Genomic DNA, 6,965 nt, shown 5'->3' with positions numbered 1-6,965 from the left:
AAGCATGTGCCATGCTCATGGATTGAAAGAATTAACATCACCAAAATGTCCATACTACACAAAGCAATTTATAGATTCAGTGCAATCCCTATTAAAGTGCCAATGACATATTTCACCGATATAGAACAAACATTTCAGAAATTTATATGGAACCATTAATGACCATGAATAGCTGCAACTATTTTATGAAAGAAGAACAAAGTAGGAAGGATCACAATACCTGATATCAAACTGTATTACAAGGCCACTGTAATCAAAACAGCCTGGTACTGGCATAAGAACAGGCACATAGACCAATGGAACAGAACAGAGAGCCCAGAAATACACTAAAGTCTCTATGGTTAATATTTGACAAAGAGTGCAGGAGCATAAAATGGAGTAAAAATAGCTTTTTCAACAAATGGTGTTGAGAGATTTGTATAGCTACATGCAAAAAAAAATGAAACTTGATCACCCACTTGCACCACAGACAAAAATAAATTCAAGGTGGATAAAACACTTAAATATAAGTCCTAACACCATAAAAGTCATAGAGGAAAACATCAGCAGGAAAATCTCAGATATTCCATGCAAAAACATCTTCACTGATATGTCCCCTAAAGCAACGGATATAAAGGAAAGAATAAACATATGGGACCTAATCAAATTAAAAAGCTTCTGCATGGCTAAAGAAAACAGCATTAAAATGAAAAGAGGACCAACTACATGGAAAGACATATTTGACAGTGGTACCTTGAACATGGGTTTGATCTCCAAAATATATAAAGAACATGACTCCACTCCAGGAAGACAAAAAACCCAATTAAAAAATGGTCAAAAGGCTTGAATAGACACTTCTCCAAGGAGGACATACAGAGGGCCCAGAGACATATGAAAAGTGATCAGCATCACTAGCCATAAGATAGATGCAAATTAAAACCACAGTGAAATACTACCTCACACCAGTAAGAATGGCCATCATGAACAAATCATCAAATAAGTGTTGGAGAGGATGTGGAGAAAAGGGAGCCTTGGTGTACTGTGGTTGGAAATGCAGACTGGTGTAGCCACTCAAGAAAACAATATGCAATTTCCTCAGAAAACTAAAAATGGAAATGCCTTTTGACTCAGCAATTCCACTGCTGCGATTATACCTGAAGAACCCTGAAACACCAATCCAAAAGAACTTATGTTCATAGTAGCTCAATGTACAATAGCTAAGTACTGGAAACAACTAAAGTGCCCATCAGTAAATGAGTGGATTAAAAAGCTGTGGTACATTTACACAATGGAATACTACACAGCAGAGAGAAGGAAGGAGCTCCTACCCTTCGTAACGGCATGGATGGAACTGGATAGCATTACGCTATATTATAGCGTAATGGAGGTGTTGGAGCCAGGCTGTGAGGGACAATTGCCATATGATCTTATCTTTAACAGGAACCTAATCAACAAAAATAAAAAAAGCAAACAAAATTTAACCAGAGACTCTGAAATTAAGAACCAGTAACCAGATCTGACAGTATCTGACAGTAAATCAATCTGACAGTAACCAGAGGGGAAGCGGGAGAGGAAATGGGGGGAAGGGTTTTCAGGTACAACTATAAAGGACACATGAACAAAAACAAGGTGGGGGTGAAGAAAGGGAGGGAGGTGGGTTTTGCTGGGTTGAAGAGGAAGTGGTGGTGGGGGTAAATGCAAACAACTATAATTGAATAACAATTGAATAACCTTTTTAAAAAAAATGCAGCACTTTAATGGCAAATGAAGACCTGCTCCAACACCTTTGCTGTGAAAAAAAAAAACCCAATAAAGAACAAAAAACACTTTTAGCAACAACAAAGTCTCAGAGAAATAGGTGATACTTTTTTGTGCCTTTTTAAAATTTTTATTTTTTTGATTATGCCATTACAGTTGTTCTATTCTCGCCTTCATTCCCCTCCACCCTGCACCCCCAACCCTATCATTTTCCCCCCTTTAGTTTATAACCATGTGTCTCAAGTTCTTTGGATTCTATATTTCCCATACTATTCTTGCCCTTCCCCCTGTCTATTTTCTACCTACCATCTATGCTACTTATTTTCTGTACCTTCTCCCCCCTTCTCCTCCCACTCCCTTGTTGCTAACCCTCCATAAGATATTCATTTCTATGGCTCTGCTCCTGATCTAGCTGTCCTCTTAGTTTGCTTTTGTTTTAGGTATGGTTCTTAATAACTGTGAGTTTGCTGTTCTTTCACTGTTCATATTTTTTATCTTCTTTTTCTTAGGTAAGTCTCTTTAACATTTCATATAATAAGGGCTTGGTGATGACGAGCTCCTTGAATTTGATTTTATCTGAGAAGCACTTTATCTGTCCTTCCATTCTAAATGAAAGCTTTGCTGGATAGAGCAATCTTGGATGTAGGTCTTTGGATTTCATGACTTGGTATACCTCTTTCCAGCCCCTTCTTGCCTGTAAGGTCTCTTTTGAGAAATCAGCTGACAGTCTGATGGGAACTCCTTTGTAGGTGACTATCCCCTTATCTCTTGCTGCTTCTAGGATTCCCTCCTTCATTTTAATTTTGGCTGATGTAATAATTATGATGTGCCTTGGTGTGTTCCTCCTTAGGTCCGGTACCTTGGGACTCTCTGAGCTTCCTGGATTTCCTGGAAGTCTATTTCCTTTGCCAGAATACGGAAGTTCTCCTTTATTATTTGTTCAGATAAGTTTTCCCCTTGTCGCTCTTGCTCTTCCCCTTCTGATACCCCTATAATTTGGATGTTGGAATGTTTAAAGATGTCCTGGAGGTTCCTAAGTCTCTCCTCATTTTTTTCAATTCTTGTTTCTTCATTTTTTTTCTGATTGGATGTTTCTTTGTTCCTTCTGGTCTACTCCATTGATTTGAGTCCCAGTTTTCTTTCCATCACTATTGGTTCCCTGTGCATTTCCCTTCATTTCAATTAGTTTAGCCTTCATTTGTTCCTCTAATTTGTGACTAAAATCAACCAGTTCTGTGAGCATCCTGATCACCAGTGTTTTTGAACTATGCATCTGATAGGTTGGCTATCTCTTTGTTGCTTAGAAGCATTGGCTCTGGGGCTTTGACCTGTTCTTCTGCTTGAGCCATAATGTTTTGGTCTGTTCATGCCTGTTATGTATGAGGGGCAAAAGTTTAGGTGTTCACTGAGGTGGGTCAATCCAGTCCCTGGGTTGTGACTGGGGGCAGGGTCAGAGAAGGAGAAATGGTGCTTGTTCCATGCTCTCTCTCATATTTTGGTCCCCTCTGCTGCTTCCCACAAGCAAATGGGGCCCTTCCAGTGCTGGTTCTGGGTGGGTGGGCTTGTGTATGTTCTAGGACCCTGTGGGTCTCTCCAACAAATTCTCCTGTAAGGCTGGGAGCCTCTCCTGGCACCTTGACCCTCAAAAGTTTTTCTAATTGGTGCTTTTAGGCTTTATTTCCCCATCACTGGGACCCTGGTTTGTGCAGTCTATCTCACTGCTCACTCCTTTGCCTGGTTTATCTGAGTGTGAATGTGTGACCAGGGTCAGCCAGCCACCTTGCACCCTCACTGGGTCCGCTTGTTGCCACCCCATGCCTGGGATCTGCCAACCACTGCCTGCGTGCCTGGGTAGGTCTAGCAGCTTTTTCCTGCCAGGACTCCTCTCCACCAGCTGCTGAGTCCACCCCTCTTACCAGTCTGGATGAATGGTTTGTTGTTGTCGGACTTCGTTGCAGTTCAATTTGCTGTCTGTTTTGTTTGTGTTTTTGTTACTAAAACTTTGTTGTCTTTAAACTTGGTTGTGTGAGGAGGCACAGTGTTTCAACCTATGCCTCCATCTTGGCTGGAAGTTTTGTTTTACATTTTAATTTTCGCCTATCTTAGCTTGGTTTTCATTCCTGCTCTCTCTATCCTCTCAAAATCACATTTATTTCCTCTAGACATAAGCTTTTCTTTCTTTCTTTTTTCCTTGTTATTCCCATTCCAGCTATTCTAATCTTTGCTCATTTGTTGTGAATATTACTATGGTGGATCTTCTTGTCCAATTTACTTCCTATATTTTACACTGTATATTTCTTAAAAATTTATTTAAACCTAATACTGTACTCTTCCCTTCTCTACTCTACTCTGCAATCTTCCCTACCTTTTTTTATTTGAATGCATTTTATTTATTTCATCACCTTGTTTCTATTCCCTATTTTATTATTTCTCCTCCCTTGACCCTCTCAAAAACATTTTTCTTTCAGCTAGTCATATCATATTTGCTTTTCCATTCTTATAATAATCTCAATCTCTTTACATCTTCATTAGTATTTGCTAATATGCTGTTGATAGTGTGGCTGTGGGTGGAAGTTGCTTTTGTGGGTATGGGTTTGTTTCCTGGGTTGTTTGGTTGTACTCCAGCTGTACCTGTTCAACAGCATGGAAGACATAGTAGGTGGTGTAACAGTCAGCCAGCCATAGGGAAGTACCCACTGAAAAATGACCCAACAACAACCAAAACCCAATTACAACTGAAGAACCCATAAAAATGGCATACCATTTTCGCAGTCAAGAGGACTGCACCACTGAGTCCCACAGCTCTCCTACCACAGAAGGCTACACCACAAAGATAGTGTTTCAGATCAATCTGTAATATAAGTAACAAACAAGAAGAGTCACCTAAAATGTGGTGACAAAGAATCAACCCTCAATTGAAAGGAAAGATGGAATCCTCAGAAAGAGTGCTAAATGAAATTAAGGTGAGCAAACCCTCAGACAGTGAGTTCCAAATAATGGTTATAATGATGCTCAGGAAGCTCAGTGAGAACTACAAGGATCTCTATGGATGTTATAAAGAACTTACTGGGCACTACATCAGCATGAAAAAGGACATAGAAACTACCAATAAGAGCCAGGAGAAAATGAAGAATATAGTATCTGAAAAGAAGAATATATTAGAAGGAATAGTAAGTAAGCTAGATAAAGAAGATCACATCAGTGAGCTAGAAGACAAGGTAAAAAAATAACTCCCAGATTTCCAGCCAAGACAGAGGCATAAGTGGAAATACTATACCTCCTCACACAATCAAATTTAATGACAACAAAAATTTAGAAAAAAACCACACAACCAAATCAGACAGAAAATTGAACTGTACCAAAGTCCAACAACAACAAACCACTCATCCAGACTGGTAAGAGGGGCGGTCTTGGCGGCTGGCCAAGAGGTGTTGCAGCAGGGAAAAGCATTGCCTGCCGGAGTAAGCCAGGTGTGCAGGTGTCCCAGGTGTGGGGTGGTAACAGGCAGACCCAGTGAGGGCACAGCATAGCTCACTGACTCAGCAGTCACACATTCACATGCAGATAAACCAGATGAAAAAACAGACAGTGAGACAGACCGTGCAATGCAGGGCACCAGCGCCAGGAAATAAAGCCTAAAATCACCAATTGGAAAAACTTTGGGGGGTCAAGGTGCCAGGAGAGGCTTCCAGCCTTACAGGAGAATTTTCTGGAGAGACCCACAGGGTCCTAGAACATACACAAGCCCACCCACCCAGAACCAGCACTGGAAGGGCCCCATTTGCTTGTGGGAAGCAGCAGAGGGGACCGAAATCTGAGAGAGAGCATGGAACAAGCACCATTTCTCCTTCTCTGACCCTGCCCCCAGTCACAACCCAGGGACTGGATTGACCCACCTCAGTGAACACCTAAACTTTTGCTCCTCATACATAACAGGCATGAACAGACTAAAACATTATGGCTCAAGCAGAAGAACAGGTCAAAGCCCCAGAGCCAATGCTTCTAAGCAACAAAGAGATAGCCAACCTATCAGATGCATAGTTCAAAACACTGGTGATCAGGATGCTCACAGAACTGGTTGATTTTAGTCACAAATTAGAGGAACAAATGAAGGCTAAACTAATTGAAATGAAGGGAAATGCACAGGGAACCAGTAGTGATGGAAAGAAAACTGGGACTCAAATCAATGGAGTAGACCAGAAGGAACAAAGAAACATCCAATCAGAAAAAAAATGAAGAAACAAGAATTGAAAAAAATGAGGAGAGACTTAGGAACCTCCAGGACATCTTTAAACATTCCAACATCCAAATTATAGGGGTATCAGAAGGGGAAGAGCAAGAGCGACAAGGGGAAAACTTATCTGAACAAATAATAAAGGAGAACTTCCGTATTCTGGCAAAGGAAATAGACTTCCAGGAAGTCCAGGAAGCTCAGCAAGAGATAAGGGGACAGTCACCTACAAAGGAGTTCCCATCAGACTGTCAGCTGATTTCTCAAAAGAGACCTTACAGGCAAGAAGGGGCTGGAAAGAAGTATTCCAAGTCATGAAATCCAAAGACCTACAACCAAGATTGCTCTATCCAGCAAAGCTTTCATTTAGAATGGAAGGGCAGATAAAGTGCTTCTCAGATAAGGTCAAGTTCAAGGAGTTCATCATCACCAAGCCCTTATTATATGAAATGTTAAAGGGACTTATCTAAGAAAAAGAAGATAAAAAATATGAACAGTGAAAGAACAGCAAACGCACAGTTATTAACAACCACATCTAAAACAAAAGCAAGCTAAAAGTACAGCTATATCAGGAGCAGAGCCATAGAAATGAAGATCTTATGGAGGGTTAGCAACAGGGGAGTGGGAGGAGGAGAAGGGGGGAGAAGGTACAGAAAATAAGTAGCATAGATGGTAGGTAGAAAATAGACAGGGGGAAGGGCAAGAATAGTATGGGAAATGTAGAATCTAAAGAACTTGTGACACAGGGATATGATCTAAAGTAGGGGGAAGGGGGGAGGAGTTGTGCAGGGTGGAGAGGAATGAAGGGGGGAAATGGGACAACTGTAATGGCATAATCAATAAAATATATTTTAAAAAGTAACTCCCAGACAGAGCAACAAAATGGAAAAAGACTAAAAAAAATGAAGAAGGCTTAATGGAGCTGGAAGACAACATGAAAATAATAATATATGTATCATAAGGACACCAGAAGGAAAAAAGCAATAGATACAAAACC

This window comes from Artibeus jamaicensis, unplaced genomic scaffold (genome assembly GCF_021234435.1).
Source record: "Artibeus jamaicensis isolate MK-2021 breed Jamaican fruit bat unplaced genomic scaffold, CSHL_Jam_final contig_311, whole genome shotgun sequence".
Taxonomy (NCBI): Eukaryota; Metazoa; Chordata; class Mammalia; order Chiroptera; family Phyllostomidae; genus Artibeus; species Artibeus jamaicensis.
This window is presented reverse-complemented; position numbering follows the sequence as displayed.